We start from the raw sequence: 16,812 nt of genomic DNA, 5'->3' as shown, positions 1-16,812 counted from the left end.
CCTATCAACCAAGAGTAGTTTCTAGACTATTAGCAAAAGGCTTTTGCTTACCTAAGATGTTTTAGGATTAAGTCGACAAACTGTGCTTAGTTCTTCAATGATTTTAGGATCTTGGAATCATTTTATTCACACCTGCCGGAACAATAAAATCGAATAAAATGCTAATAACTTGTTTGAATTGCATGGTTGCTTTAATTTCAAGTTATTATTCATGATAAATGTTTAGACTTTGCATGCTTCAATGTATGTTTTAATTATTGTTTATAATTAAATATCTTGCACTGCAATAAATCCTTTTAGAAAGGTAACAGTAAATTTCCTCGATTGGTAGTGAATCCAAGAACGATTCACGGAAATGAGAGAAAGTGAGCAATTTAAAATGTACGTTTCTTTTAGAGACTTTTATGGTTGTTTTCGAACATCAAAGTCGAATGGCAAACCAATTGGTGCTTGTGAATTCAAAATACAATGTAGTTTTGAGATCATAAAGCATTGAGCTTAAAACGCTCAGCTTTACCAATGGTTAACAACCTAATATCTTTGTCCATTTAATTCTCGAATGAGTCTAGTCCCTAGACATTCAAATAGATCGATGCTTAGAGAACTTTAGAAGCTTCTGGTAAGATCATCTAGTTGAAACAGAATGTTCAACATAAATTAAATGGTAAAGAACCTTGTTGGAGTGACATTGGACATGTCTAACAAAGTATAAAAGTCAACACTAAAGAATTCAATTCTTAAGACTATAAGAAAGGGTACAAGAAATAGGAAAACAAAGGAACAAATGAAAGGAATTACGATTCCGTTTCTACCTATAAGTTTATATTTAAAGAGAAGTGGCCTAGCAATCAAACTTCCTTGGTATCATATACCGCTTGAGGTTCTTACTTCGGTAATAACTCAAATAATGGAAGCTAGGCTACACTAATGGCCTACAAGTGGGAAATGAAGCATGGCAATGCTACATTAGCTGTAGGGTCATCTAGTTTGTTTTAAGTCCTTTCAAAGGCTGGAACTTAATGGCTATTTTGTTCCATAATCAACATACCTAAATTTCTGTTTTCAAACACAGAAAGACTCACATTCAAGAAAAACAAAAACAATGTTTGTTTGTTTATTTGAATGAAATGGTCAATTACAGGTTGAGTCAATATGCTTGATTAAAACAAACAACTCTTTAAAGAACTTTACTAGGTTCAAATCAACCCCTTGATTTGAGTTCCACTAATCTTTGGCATTGTTGCTTAGACCATATCAACAAGTTAACATTCATAAGCTCTATTTTGATGGACTTCTGAAAGTTGATTGATTTCTAGATCATTTTAAGACTACTAGTCTTACTTGTTGAAAGTAACAAAAGATATGAACTATTGTTAGAACGCCTAGACAATGGAGTTCAAAGCTAAAGAAAGATTTTATGGCTTTATTATTTCACATGGATTTGAGTGAATATAGGTTTATTTACTCAAATGTGATATAAGTTGAATCTGTTTGGCTAGTTCAAAGATTCAGAAGTATAAAATTCACTTGGTAAGAAATCATAAAGATCTAGGTTAGATCATGTTAATGATTACTTGAGACCAAATATGATCATCAATGATTGTGTGTTGTAATTTCACAATCTAGCTCCATAAGATATGGCATATCGTAGTTGGAATAATCGAAGTCAATTAGTACTTGATTCGATCAATGATGAATCATAAAGACTTTTCCTATAATTTCTAAAACAAAATGCTCAACTACCACCAAACTAAACCAAATTCGTCAAAGCTATTGAAAAGTAATTTCAGAATAACTTTTCATAAAATATATCTAGAGAGTTGCAAAACTCAGTGGGAGCTTAGTGTTTGTCATTTCGACAAACTAAGGCCCAAGTATAGATATATGTTTCATTATGATTTATTCAAATGAGGCACAAGGGTATTGTTTCTACCACGAATTTTGAGAACATAATGTTTGTTTGCTCGAAATAATGTCCTTTTGGAGATTCGTTTCCAAAATGACAAGTGGGAGAAAATAGACCTCGAAAGTTTTCGAGGCGAACAACAAACATAAACGGACATTCCGGAGGCTTTTCGAAGTGCTTTAGAAAATCCGAACTTATTCTTTAAGGACTTTAGAAGTGGCTTTAAAGAATAGACATCTCTTAGAAGACTTTACAAGTGCTTCAAGGAGAACAGAATATTCAAAGGACTTTCAAGTGGCTATTGATATTCTATTGTTTGATGTTCTATACCCAAGTAGGCATAGAATTCAAGTCACTGAAACTATGAGATTCTTCTATCAGATAGTGAAGAAACATAGAGATCAGGTCAATGAAACTATGAGATTCTTCTATTAAATAGTGAAGAAACCTACAACTTGCAGTCAAACTATTATAGATTAATGAGTTTGTGACTTGTAAGAAAGCTATGACGAAATATAGATTCCCTAAAATGGTTAGAGGCCATATATAGACTATATGTTTAATTGGTTAAAGGCCATAAAACATACTCAATGTTTTGATGACAAAATTGAAATTTTGTTGATTTGCAAGAATAGGTTCACACCTATTGGTTGCAAGTTTGTTTTAAGGATAAAAACCATCAAACATGAAATTGTGTTCACACACAAAGCGAAATTAGTTGCTAAAGGTTACAAGCAAATTCATGGCATGGATTGTGTTGAAACCTCATGCAAAATCATAATGCTTAAGTCTATAATTCAAGCAATGATTGCATATTGGTACATATAGCAATTGGATGACAAAACGTATTCCTCAATCAAATGTTGGAATATAATATGTACATGGTATGTCATAGAATTTGTGGATCCAAATAAATGCTTGAAAAGGAAAGCTAGCTTATAAAATCTAAGTACAGATTTAAGCAAGCAATTGGGAATTGGAACTGTATTTTAAGTGAAGCTAATAAGAATTTTAGTTTCATAAAATACACATGATTCTTATAGATGTATAAGAAGTTTAGTGGGAGTACATAAAAACTTATTTGGTCCTATGTGTATCACACACATATCTCTCTATTGTGAAATAACATTCAAATGCTAATGACTTAGATTTGAAATTATTCATCAATAATGGACCATGGCGAAACTTAGTACATATTGGGTATTAAGATCTATTTACAAAGATCTTATAATATTGTTTTAGATTAAGTAATGGCATTTACTAAATCAAACACGAAAGTCTCAATTGGAGATATTCGACCCATGTGAATAAATCTAAAGTAAAGGATGTTTGAACTATGTATAAGCATTTACTAAGTTAAACATCAAAGAGTCTAAATGAGATTCTTAACCTATATTATATGTCAAAGAATTTAGCCGAATTCAGTATCTACTGAAACTAGAGTTACATGAATAGAATTCAATTGGGAATTATTCTCCAAAAGAATTTATCATGTATGATATAATATGAGGATCGCCAAAAACGTATCGTATGACTTTAGGCATGACGAACATATACCAATCTCTATTGATCTAAGTGAAGATCAACTAGATTGAGATCAAGGATACTTATGGTACTTGAAAAGGTACATAGGAATAGTTCTTGATTCAAGGAAATAAAGATATGCTAAATATTGATGCTACACGCATAAACACTGGCAAAGGATCAAACAAGACCCTTTGGAGTTAACCATTGATAAGGACGAGCTATAGAGCATCGTGTTTTGAAATGGCAACATGGATTGGAGACCATGAGTTGTTGCGTGGGAAATTAAAAATAGTAATTTCTATGTTCTAAGATATAATTGGAGAGTCTTCCACATATCTATGAACTGCTTGGATAGGTAAAACCAAACAAAGCATCACTAGCAACCTATACAGTTGAAGTAAAAGTAATTATTGCCTAAGAAGCAATAAAACAGGGTTGTTTAAAGAGTTCTTCACTGAACTTGGGAAGATCACCTATCTGCTGGCTTGATGGTTCTTCATTGAAAAATGCGTAGAACCACTCTTGAAGCAAGAAAAAGGTCTGCTAACTTGATGGTTCTTCATTGAGAAATGCGTAGAACCACCATTGTAGCGAGAAAGACTAGATCACAAAATAAACATACTCAAAAGATCTTATCATCTATCTCGAAGAACATTCGATGAAAAGGATATTAAGATTGGCAAAGCATGATAACTAAACCTATGCAACAAGTGAGAAGCAACACTTACATTGTAGCACTGGAAATCAAGCATAGCTTTGAAATTCCATGAACTGTTTTAGAAGATGGGTTTGAGGCCCATGGTTGTAAAACATTGGGGTTGAACATTTATCATATATGAAATGTATTTTCATATTCCATTTAATCTTGGTTTAGTATTAAATGATGAGTCCCTTCAATTTGACGATATATTCAAGATAGACTGTCAGGACCAGTCATGTGACTAAGAAATGTCTATCAAGTGAACTTGAATGTCAAAGGTTGAAAATGGTCCCTAGTCGGAGTTTTCTATAAAATCGGACGCATAGAAAACGTTAGACGACTAGAATGCAAGATGACTAGTAGTTCTGTTTCTTGAACTATGTGGACATGGCAATGTCATAATCATTTGCATAGATACTTACTTTGGGAAGACTAGTATCGGACAAGACCTATGAAACTTTACTGTAAGAGATGAAAATCTGTCATGAGTAAATTTCATTAAATTATTAGACACTAAATCCTCAATACCTGAGTGATTTGAGATTACTTGTTTGAGAACTGGTTGCTTTGACGTTGACCAACCGTCGCACCGTAAAAGGAGGCTATAAAGGCAACGCTCAGGTAATCACCTATCAAACGAAGTCTAATCTCAAGATCGCAAGATTGGGATTGTCCTCCCATAAATCGGGATGAGATGCTTAAAAGTTGTACAAGGCCACTCGGAGAGCTAGAAACTGTGAAATGCATGGCCGTGCTCGGATGAATCATAGGCTATGATTATCTGTTTATTTGATCAGTTGAACTCTGAAACCCAGGAACACCTCTGGACATAATAAGGATGGCAACTCTTACCTTATGTTCAAGAGCAAGCATCGAGCGACAAAGGAATTAGGAAATGCACACTTGTCCCTAAGGACAAGTGGGAGACTGAAGGAAATAATGCCCTTGGTCCAAGTATGCATTCTATGTTAAGTCTAATAAATGCGGTTCAGTATTAATTAACAAGTTAATAATTCAGTGAGATCAAGTGAGCTGAATGCCTAGCTAGAGGCCGCTTCAGTTCAAGTGGAATTAATGATATTAATCCACAGCTTACTCTTGACTGAACCCGTAGGGTCACACAAATAGTACGTAAACGGATCAAGTATTTAATAGCATTAAATACTCCATCTATGAATATTCGGAACCGACGGATCTTGGTTTCAGTGGGAGCTAAGATCGTCACAGGCAAGGAATGAATACTCCGGAAACGATGATATTGCCGGAAACGGAAATATGGATCGTATCGGAAATATAAATATTATCCAAGTCGTAGATGTTGCCGGAAACGGAAACATGGTACGTGTCGGAAAATATTATCGGAAATGGAAATATTGCCAGAATCGGAAATATTGCCGGAAACGGAAATATTGTCAGAATCGGAAATATTACCGGAATCGGAAAATAATTCCGGAAACGGAAATATTAAATATTTGTTCGAAACGGAAATTAATTCCGGAATCGGAAATATTAAATATTGTTCGTATCGGAAATGAATTCCGGAATCGGAAAATTTAATCGGAAGCGCATCGTACGAATAAGCATCGGACGAGGCCTGCCGGACGAGGCCCAGCACGAAGCCAGGCCATCGCCCAGCAAGCCAAGCGCGCCGCAAAAACAGCCACGCCAGGCCCAGCGCAAGGCCAGGCCCAGCAGGCTGCGCGCAGCGCGCAGCGCGCACAGCGCGCACAGCACGCGCAGCGCGCAGCACGCGCAGCGCGCGCGGGCGCTGAGTGGGCTGCTGCTCGCGCGCACGCATGGGGCCCATCGTGGCTGCCGTGCGTGTGTGTGCAAGTGTTTGTGTTCGTGCACGTTTCCTAAAACATGCAGAGTTCGGTTAATGATTAAATTCCTAAATTCTATTTGATAAATTAATTAAATTAGAGTTCTTGTAGGATTCTAGGTTTGATTAATTTGTATCTGAATAGGATTTCGATTCCCTTTCCATACCGCTATAAATATGAGGCTAGGGCTCACAATTTATAACACAAGTTTCAAAGTATTCAAAGTGAGTTTTTGAGAGAAAAATTCAGTCACACATTTGCCTATAAAGTGCCGAAAATAATAGTACCTTAAGGGCGATTCTAGTTGGTCAATCTTAAGGCGGATCCGGACGTGCTGTGGACTATCTACGGAGGGACGACACTTGGAGTCCTAAAGACTTGTTCTTGTTCGGTTCGGGCGCAGCTAGGGAAGGCACGCAACAAAGAGTATGCATCTAATCTATGCTAAATGATTATGTGTAAATAATATGTTTTCCTGGGTTTATGGTTTTTCCGCATGATTTATGAATTGTCATATGTATCATAACCTAACATTAGACTATGTATGGATTCATGTTTGATTGAAGTAAACAAGTATGATATGATTGGTTAATGTTTGTTGAAATGAAGTAAGCAAGCATGCTATGATTGGTTTATGTTTGTTGAATTGAAGTAAGCAAGCATGTTATGATTGGTTTATGTTTGTCGAATTGAAGTAAGCAAGCATGTTATGATTGGTTTATGTTTGTTGAATGGAATAACAAACATGTTGTCCAAGTATGGTTATGCATGTATGATTTATTCACATGTAAGGAAGGGTTTATGTTATTGTACGCAATGTTTAACATGTTTTGAGCTAAGTTCTTGTTCCTAGTTGCACTATTGTTATTTACCACGTATGAAGGGATAGCTTTTGTTAGCCACCGCATATGTAGGGTAGACTTTCGAGTCAATTGAAGTAAGGATTCATTCGTTCCTAGTGCACAACCCCCATGTTAATGTGCATGTCGTGGATTACTCAACAAGTGTTGAGAAGGAACCAATTCACTAGCGTCTTGATTGATTGATTGATCACAAGTCCTAATGAATTAAAAAGGGAGTCTTGTTTGGTTGTCTGTTTATTAAATGCCTTTCTTGAATGTTTCTTGTGTCGGCTTTGTGAATAAAATATTAATAAACGTAAAGTGCAACCAGAACAAGCTTCAAAACTCTTGCAATGTATATACCTCGAGTATGAACATGAGGGGAGTCTTGCCGTAAACCTTGACTCTTATGAATGATACAAGACGTTGTTTCATTCTTTTTATGCGCTGGAATTCCGTCGGTATGGCCCGACAACTATTATTATTTTAGGTGTGTGGTTAGCTCCCAACACATGTCCTTTGGACAATTTCTGTAGGCCCGGTCGAAGCTTATTCTAATTAATCTACAAGTCAAGAGTCGAGTCGAAAGTCGAGTCTTGTCATCATGATCAATTGTTTATTGATTGGATTTTGCGTGTGATTTAATTATTGTTGGAGTGAAGCATGTTAGCATAGGATTTCATTCTAGCTAGTTTGTACTCAGCTTTTGCTGATTACGTGCTTTGTGTTAGTCATGGACTACGCCTAATGACCCTATGATGATCCTTTAATTGCATTCGCATTGTTGGGGAGTAGAAATTGATAACACGTTGGTAGAGTTGATTAGCAAGAGAAGTCATCTTGCACGGGGATGGTTGAGCGAGTTCCTTTTCTCGTGCATTGTTTCAAATTCTATTTATTTCATTTGCCTAAACTATGTTTCAATTTGTTAAAGGATTTGGTTTTAAGGTATTTGGTTTGGGCCGAGATGGTTCCAACTTGTATGAAAACCATTAACTATCTTTGTTTATTTTAAAGTTTATTTTATTCCGCTGCGTAACTTTGATAAATAGCCTTAACCGTTTCTATGGTGGCGGTAATACTTTAGTAGTTCCTTATTATTAAGTTGGAATTAAATTTATTTATAGTAAGGAATTATTAGGGTGTTACAAAGAGAACCAATAGTTAAATATGTTTTAATTTTTTTTTTTGCATGATATTGTTATAATCCATCGCCTTGGGATTATAAGATGAAAAGTGAACTCCCAGGTATCACCCAAGTGACATGGATTTTGTCATATGAAATATACATGCAAAGCTATCTCTCCATTTTTTTTGTATTTGTTTTTAAAAAATAATTGATAATTTATGAAAATTAACTAACTAACTAGATAAATGACAGAACTGATCAATATATAATCTGTTTAAGGGATAACGTCAAATATATAGGCATACACATAAATATACATATTACCTGCTGTAGAGGTTTAATTTCAACACCCCTACCTTGTGAGGCCTTATCCTCGTAGGACGTCCTTTTGAGATTTGACTAAGGGAATTTAGGGTTTGACTTGTGCGAAATGGATCAACGAATGGGGAAAAATAGAGAGTCGCCAGTTGACCTTTATGCATGGAAGATCCACAAACCTTTTATGTGGAATTCAAATGGGACGTTTAGGGACAAATCGATTAGGGACATGTCCACATAAAGACTCCTATCAAATTTCAAGAGAACTTGACTCCAAAATGTTCATGAAACCAAAGATGCATATGGGGACAAGGTTATGGGTAAATATTTTATCGGTCAACCCACTTCCGATTTCTATTCCGATTCTCATAAAAGGGAAATGCAACAACTAAGCCTACAAACGTTAATTACGATCCTTAATTAAAGAACTAAGTTGGTTCATTTAATTATGTAAACTAATTATGGTAATCCTTTTATTTAGAATTCAATTAACAACCTAGGAACCAATTAAAATTATCTTATTAGGTGTGATTGCAATTAATAGGTTTTGTTAGTAATTAAAAGGGTGAAATCACATAAACCATCCAAATAATGTAATCATGATAAATATGAGAATCTTTTTTTTATAATTTCCTACAAATTAAACAAATTAAGACATAATAAAATAAATATAATGCAGAATCTTACGCTTAATATTAATAATTGTACCTACAATAAAAATGTTAGTAGTAAATAAAATAATGAACATGCTCAATTCAGGTATTTAATTATCACCTACAAAGTAGAGTTAGTCATAAATAATATTAAATGATATATGAATCACACATTATAAATAATACTTACAAATAAAAAGTGCTAGTTGTCACAAAAATAAAAAAAAATCATGAAATTAATTCATATACATAATTTGTGTTAAATATCACCTACAAAATAAATTACTGTTAGTGCACAAAAAGAATATTAATACACAAATAAAGTATAAACTCCATTTCGAAAACCTATACAAAAAATAACGTTAGAAGTCATGAAATTAATAAATATACATAATCCATGTGTAATTGAATTTCACCTATAATATTGAAAACTAAGTTAGTACAAAGTCAATAATAACACATTCAAATAAAAACCTTCATGAAAATAATGTTAACTGAACAATATTTTATATGAAATGCCCCCGAATTTTGAAGATATTCACCAAATACCCTTTGCAAGTTTCCATAATACATAAAATATTCCCGTTTCAATACTTAATATCCTAAGTATCCTTAATAACGTCATCAACCCCTAATTAAACCACTACCCCCCTAACTAACCCACTCATTATCCCATTTTTTTCTTTCTCTTTTCCTCTTTTCTTCCCCTCCCCCCCTTTCTTCTTCCATGACCTTTAATTTCCGCTTCCATGTTTGCCCACCCTACACCACCCTCTAGGTACATTTGTACCACCAACACAACCACTAATCCATTAACCCCTTCCACTCTCTTCCTCGCAACCACCACCCCTACGAACCCCCTGCCAGCGCCACCTCCAAGACGTCATTGTTCCATCTCTCTCATCCCCCCCTTTCCTGTTTTTTTTTTCAAATCGAAAACTTATTCAATCCTCCTTTAAGCCCTAATCATGGAATTTTTAATCTATTTTTCCTTCATCTTCATCGGCGTCGCCGCAATCATTTTTATCCACCTCTGCATTGCTGGTAGCGCCCTCCGCCACCGTTGCTGCAACCAACAACGACCCTTTTCAGAAAACGACGATTCATTATTGGGGTACTCCTTAGAATTGCTTAAAACCCTCCCGAAATTCAGATTCAAAGGGTCTGAAGTTGGCGCAATTTGTCTGTATAATCTTTTGGAAGGCGAAATTTGTCGGTTTTACCCGGGTATAACCATGTTTTTCACTTGAATTGTGTTGATAAATGAAATTTGAAGTTTTTCGTTAGCTCGGTTTGTCAAAGATTCATTAAAGTTTTGAGTTATGTGGCTAAAGGAAGGGGTTCTATTGGGTTGTAACACTTGTGGTCGGCTTGTGGGTAATGCTTTCCAAATATTGGTTAGGTTATTTTTAATTTTGCAATGGTGCAGCAGAAGAGAAAGAAAATATGTAGGTGGTGCAGCAGAAGAGAGATAAAATGAGATGGGGGTGCTGATGTACCCAAAATTTGGGGGGTGTAGGGTGGGCAGTTGATGTGCTTGTAATTTTCACATCTTTAGGAGCCAATTAGGATCTTGTGTACATATTAGCTTAGTTTAGTTGCATATAAATGCATTGAGAGATATTCCTACTCTATTGCCTTTATTTCTTGTTTTCTAAAAAGAGCTCATCTCTCGCTATTTTCAGGCCAAGCTAAAGTGACGCACGAAGTATAGATCTCCCGCTAATCAAAAAGAGAGATTGGACATACCAATGGTCGGGGTTTGAGTTTAAGCTTCGTGGAATCCTCGTCATCCCATCTTATCACTATCACTAAAGGCTCTCACAGTGGTAGAGAAGTATGAGTGGAAAGCTTCCACCAAGTGAAGTCATTGGACTAGGAGGGACAGGATGTTTATACAACGGGAGAAGTGAAGAAAAAAAGAAGGGAAGCTAAGGGCATGATCCATGCACGGATGATGCAGCTTTACATTGCAATGGGATGATAGATCGCCATGGGAAGCAGCCAAGCACGAACCGTGCATGATTTGACTTTAGTCGTGCAGTTCTGGTGCACGACCATGGCATTGGCCGTGCGCATTTGGCATGGGTCGTGCAACACATGTCACCCAAACCTAGCTCGAGGTCGTGCAGTATCTGCATGGGTTATGCAGAGATGATGCTGCGCGTGGAGAGTATGACGACAACCCTACTTTTTGGGCACATGTTTACCTTAGTATAAATAGAAGGCTACCCTTAAGTCTACAAGTGTGGAGTGTGCCTTATGGTTTATTTTCAGTCATTTTGATTTCTTGATTAATGACACACTCTCACCACTTTATTGCTTTCTATTTTAGTTAATTAGCTTCATTGTCTTTTGATTTCTGCACATTTAGGAGCAAGATCTCCCCTTTTTTATCCAAGAAATTTCTTTATTTTTATGCTTAATTCCTGTATAGCTTATATGTCTTTGCTTTTATTTTAATTTCTGAGTTTTTAGTGCATGATTTGTGATTGAGTTTCTTTACCCAATTGGGTATGTTCTTGGTGTTCATCCCCAAGTTTATCTTATAGGTTGAGTTTCTTTACCAAAAATAGAAAGTCATGTTTTCATGTATGGTTTGCTTAGATCTACTAGGTTTGAGTTCTACCATGTGTGAGTAACTTACTTAGGCCTAGGGGTTGGGTGACCCCTAGTAGAATTATGACATGATCTCTCTCTCTCTCTCTCTCTCTCTCTCTCTCTCTCTCTCTCTCTCTCATGTAACTTTGGTGTTTGTTGGGTTTTTCTAGTTGTTGTGGGATTATGTCATTGCTTAAGATGGGTGTATAGGCATGCTCGATAGACTTAGGTTGGTATTGCTTGTTTTTTGCATAGTTCCAAATCCCAAGGAAAAGAGCGATTCATGTGCTACAGTTGTTGTCCTAAGTAGGCATTGAACAAGGAGTTGTTGACACCAGAAACGTTCCTTTTACACGGGAAATAGCACGTTCTTCGTGTTGACCATAGGAGCATTACTATATCGGGTGTTGATGCTAATTTCTATTTACCTAGTTGTCACAGTGACCTTCGGGAACCTAGGTGTAGGAAATCGGAAATACAACGCTGGACTCTTGAACCACACCGTGACCATCGGGTGGGAATGACTTGTAGTAGTGTATAATGCTCCCTAGACTAACTCGTAATTCTCCAATTGTTCATGTTTGAGTAGAGTAGAGAGAGCTTGACTTGTCATAGCTATATTAGGTGGAATCCCTCTTCCCTATTCCTATCCCTTTATATTGATGACCCCCGTTTGTGAAATTAGTGACAAGTTATGCAAACAACCTAACCATTAGTTGTTCTTTTAGGGTAAAGTGTGCTAGTGGCTACATATCCCTCGCTATTATAGAAAACGATTGATCCTCGAGAGTTCGACCACTTACTTAACTCTTGTCTACTATACTTTGTGTAGTGTTATAGTTTTGAGTCAAGTGGAAAAAAATAGTATCACTTGTGTGTGTGCTCGCATGATTAGCAACTAGTGGGAGTGCATCGGCAGCCATGGAGAAAAGGCCATGGAAGAAGGAAGGGGGAGAGGGGAAAGAAAAGAGGAAATGAAAAAAATAGGTTAGTGGTTGGGTGAATTATTTGTTAATTGTGTTTATTAGGGGTTGATGACGTTATTAATTAGAGTACTTGGGGTATTAAGTATTAGGGGTTAATGACATCATTAAGAGTACTTGGGGTATTAAGTATTTAAACAAAGGTATTTTATATATTATGGAAGCTTGAGGGGTATTTTGTGAATTTCTTCAAAACTCGGGGGAGTTTCATGAAACAACCAATAAATGAATTTGTACCTACACATCAATACACACGTTAAAGGATTTTAAACATTATAAAATACGAATTGAATATACAAAAAGACCATAATAACGAAGAAAATAAAATGAATTTGATACGCTCCTCATAATGTTTACCAAGGTTTCTTAGGTCTAAGGGAATTACGAGTCTTCAATAGGGTGTAATCACGTAAGGGACGAATTGCGATTAAGTTCGACGAACGACTGATGAAATGGTTAATGCATTTAAGCATGTAATGAGAAAAATGAAGTTTGTGAGAAATATATGTTGAGTTTTAGGTCGTAAGAATGATGTGATTAAGCCGTGGAAATGACATTAATTTCCACACTATTTATATAAAAACAATACAAATTAGGTTAAGAAATAGAGTAGCCGTCAAACCTAGCATGTGCCAACGTAGCCTGCCGGGCTAGATGTCGCCCGGTGGAAAACAACCTGGCCCACTGGAAACCAGCGTGGCCGGTTAGGATCATTCTGAAGATATTTGAAGATTTTAAGAATTTGCAGAAGCGACGGGTTGATTAGGTCTTATTTCCCTCATCAGACTCATTTTTGGGCCTATTATATCTTTTTGGAAACCTACAGATTCATACTTTCTAACCCGATTGGAATCAGCGGATTATCATTTTTAGAACTCGAGATTTTCCCAAATAGTGAACCATACGCAGTTTTAGAAAACGATTCAGTTTTAGAAAATGACTCATAACCTTTTCGTTACAAATCAGAATTGAGTTTATGATATATGGATGGAAAGGTTATTTGATGGGCTATCCAATCATGAAAGATCCATCGGCTAATGAATAACTTATGGGTGGAATAAATTTTGATTTTGGTTATACCGGGCTTATCCGAAGCTTGATTGAGACAACTTTAGGGCTTAGTAGCTGGACTGAGCCCAAATGAATGATTTAAAAATGTTTATGAAATGCACAATGATCAACGAAGATGTGAAATTACGTTTTTGTCATTTTCATGAGTGTGGACCCTTATGATTAAGGTCGGACCAAACAAGAATTCATGGTTAAGTCTGATCATAGTAAATTTGGGAGAGACATTTTTTAGGTGTCTACACCTACATATATGAGTGAAAATGTGGAATAATTGACTTTCATTCAAAGTAATAAAGCATACTAAAAGTATATATTTGGAATTGTACATTGATCGCAATATCTCTATTATATAAACCAAGAGCTGAGGTTAAATGGGTAAATACACTTTTTGTGTCCCCTAAGCAAAAAGACCAAAATACCCCTAGCCTCCTTCAACCCTAGACATTCCTTGTCTCTTTCACCGCGCACCCTCTATCTCTCTCCTCCCCCTATCTCTTTTCTTCTGAATTCTGCTACTCCCCCAAAACCTTCTCCCTGCTTCATTCTCTCCTCCACCTCTCGCCGTCGCCATCATCACCACCATCACCGTCGGATCTTTAGGGTTTCGTCCGCCGAAGCCGTTGAAAACGCCAGAAAGATCGAAAACTGCGAAGGAGGAGGTAAAAAGTGGCGATTACGATGAGTCGCCGCCATTGTTAAGGTTTGTTAATTTTGTATTTATGCATCTTTTTTAGTTAATCTGATTTCAAAATTTTCATATAATACTTCATTTGATCGATTTCAATTGATTTTGGATTAAATTACATTATAGCAAGACATAAATTCATCTCAATTCATTAACTTAAATTTGATTTGTAGTTAACCTTTCTGTCTATTTCCACCAAATTTAAGATTTATCGGTTTAAATTTGATTGATTTGGTCCAAAGTACACCTAATATTTGTAGTTTGCTTAATCTGGGTGATAGTCTAAGTAGTTTATTTGGTGAATTTGCATTTGCTTATGAAAAATATGCACACAATTGGATCATTGCTACAAATTCAAACAATGTAGCAATGCAGGTATGTTTTCGTGATATTTGCAGTTTGGGAGCTAATAGGACAAATTGGAGTTTGGGAGCTAATAATTGGAAAGCCACAACTAATATTAGGTGATAATAATTGGAAAGACAAACTCATCAAAACTGATAACATTAGCTCCCATCACCTAATTTTCCAATTAGGATTACATGATTCGATGCTACGAAACAATATGCATGCGAATCATGTAAAACAAATATTAAATCACTGGTAGCAATAATCCTAAAACAATCTTTTGTGTAAATTCTACAATTCCTCACTAAAGGTTTCCCAAATTCCATGCATTAAATCTTTTTATGCATTCAATAGGTTTTCAGTTTATTATTATGGTTTCTTGGGTATGATTGATGACTTGGTGTAACACTGCTTCTCTCATTTGGCTGGAGGAATCGACAGATGCATTTCTATAACAAAATCTTTTCCATGGCAGATGTATTGTCACTCCGACAACTGGGTATGTTCTTTGCTATTGCCTTGATCATATCTTACATTTTTGTGTTTCTGCCTTTATCACCTTAATTGATGGTTTTTGTTTCAAATTAGTGCTAATTGAGTTACTGTGAATTAAGTGGGGTTTCCCTGCTATCTTTACAGGTTGAGTTTCTATGATTTTTACTGGGTTTGATGATAATTTGTTGTTATGGATTTGATTTTGTTCATGTCTGATCTTTGGTTTTGGATCAGATCATTACTAAGTTCGTTGTAATTAGTAGTAATAATTATTGTTTTATTTTAAGAGAATTGGTGTTATTTTGTTGATCTGGGTTGATTATAGTCGGTGCATTTTAATAAAGTAGGATTTAATTGAATTTTAACTCCATAAATCATCTCCTGGCTAATTTTTTATGTTTGTACTAATTTTTCATGTTTATTTTTTGTTGATTTGTACTGATTTTCATTTTTAATTTTGTTGAATTTGTACTGATTTTTCATGTTTAATTTTCATACATTATTACCAATTTACATATCCAGATTCTTCAATTCTACTAGAATGGTTAGTTAATAATTATTATCGTAAAATATTTGATAAGTTGATTGTTTTGTTTAATCGGCCTAGCTTTTTTGCCGTCTTAATGTGATAGAATGACCTGCATTCCTTTTTTTTAAACAAATGCATTTTGAGGAGATTTGGGGTTGTGATAAGTTTGAAGGAAACAAGGATATGTTAGGTTATTTCACATCCTTTCATTTTAGTACCATGCTCACTTCCTTCAAACTTATCACAACCCCAAATCTCCTAAAAATGTGCACCGCAGGTTTTCCTCAATCATCAGACCAAATTTCAAGGTAAATTTCCAATCATTAGACCAAATTTCAAGGTAATTACCAATTGAAGGGTTATTATCCAAATTATTATTCCAGTTTTGCAAAATGAATTGTGACAGATTACGAAGATTGAATTGTTCGCAGATACAATTTCTAATTGAGAATCGAAGACGTATACAATTTCTAACTGAGATTGAATTATTGAGATTGAACAGGGAGATTGAAATAATTATCTCAAGTACACTTACCCCTGAGATTGAAATCAATAAGTGGACGAATTATTTACTGAGATGTGTAATTTACTGAGATTGAACAAGTGAACAGGGGTATAGTGCTCGAATTATTTCAATTTCGGCAAGTATACCGAAATTGTATAATGATGAAGACGAATTATTGTTGAATTATTTCAATCTTTATCTGTTTGCGAATTATTTCAATCTCAGTAAATTACAAATCTGTTATATATATGTCTGTTTTTGATATAAACAAGTTTTATATATCCAGGGCTTAGAGTTACCATTGACTGCAACTTGCGAATGGTGAGGTGAAAACAAGAGGGGAAGGGAAGCTTGATAAAGATGGGAAGTTTATAGTAGATTTTCCATATAATAATTTTTCTGTTGTAGCCAAAGAAATATTTCTTTGTATTATTTCCCAGCAAATTGATTTAATTTCTTTATTTTGGTACTAGGATTTAGATTCTTTGTCATTTAGAAGCATGATTATTCTATCTCACTATTTAGATGTATGATTGTATAGTATAACCTTAATTTTTTTAAATATGAACTTTGTGAACATTTTTTTATCTAAAATTTATATTTACTGGTACTAACACAATTCTAAGTCTTTATATAATTCCGCACGCATCGCGTGCATATAAGACTAGTCTATATATATGAGAAGCAGACACCCATA

The 16,812-nt window shown here is 35.3% G+C and overlaps 1 long non-coding RNA gene across 2 annotated transcripts; it reads left to right on the top strand.

Moving 5' to 3' along the window:
• Positions 1-13,954: 13,954 nt before the first annotated feature.
• On the top strand, positions 13,955-16,694 carry LOC130464133 (uncharacterized). 2 transcript variants are annotated; one of them, XR_008924446.1, is made up of 2 exons: positions 13,955-14,253; positions 15,028-16,694. It is a non-coding gene; the product is annotated as an uncharacterized lncRNA (long non-coding RNA). The 2 variants fall into 2 exon arrangements; XR_008924445.1 differs by having other exon boundaries at positions 14,941-16,694.
• Positions 16,695-16,812: the final 118 nt, after the last annotated feature.

Source organism: Spinacia oleracea, chromosome 6 (genome assembly GCF_020520425.1).
Source record: "Spinacia oleracea cultivar Varoflay chromosome 6, BTI_SOV_V1, whole genome shotgun sequence".
Classification (NCBI taxonomy): Eukaryota; Viridiplantae; Streptophyta; class Magnoliopsida; order Caryophyllales; family Amaranthaceae; genus Spinacia; species Spinacia oleracea.
This window is presented reverse-complemented; position numbering and strand designations above follow the sequence as displayed.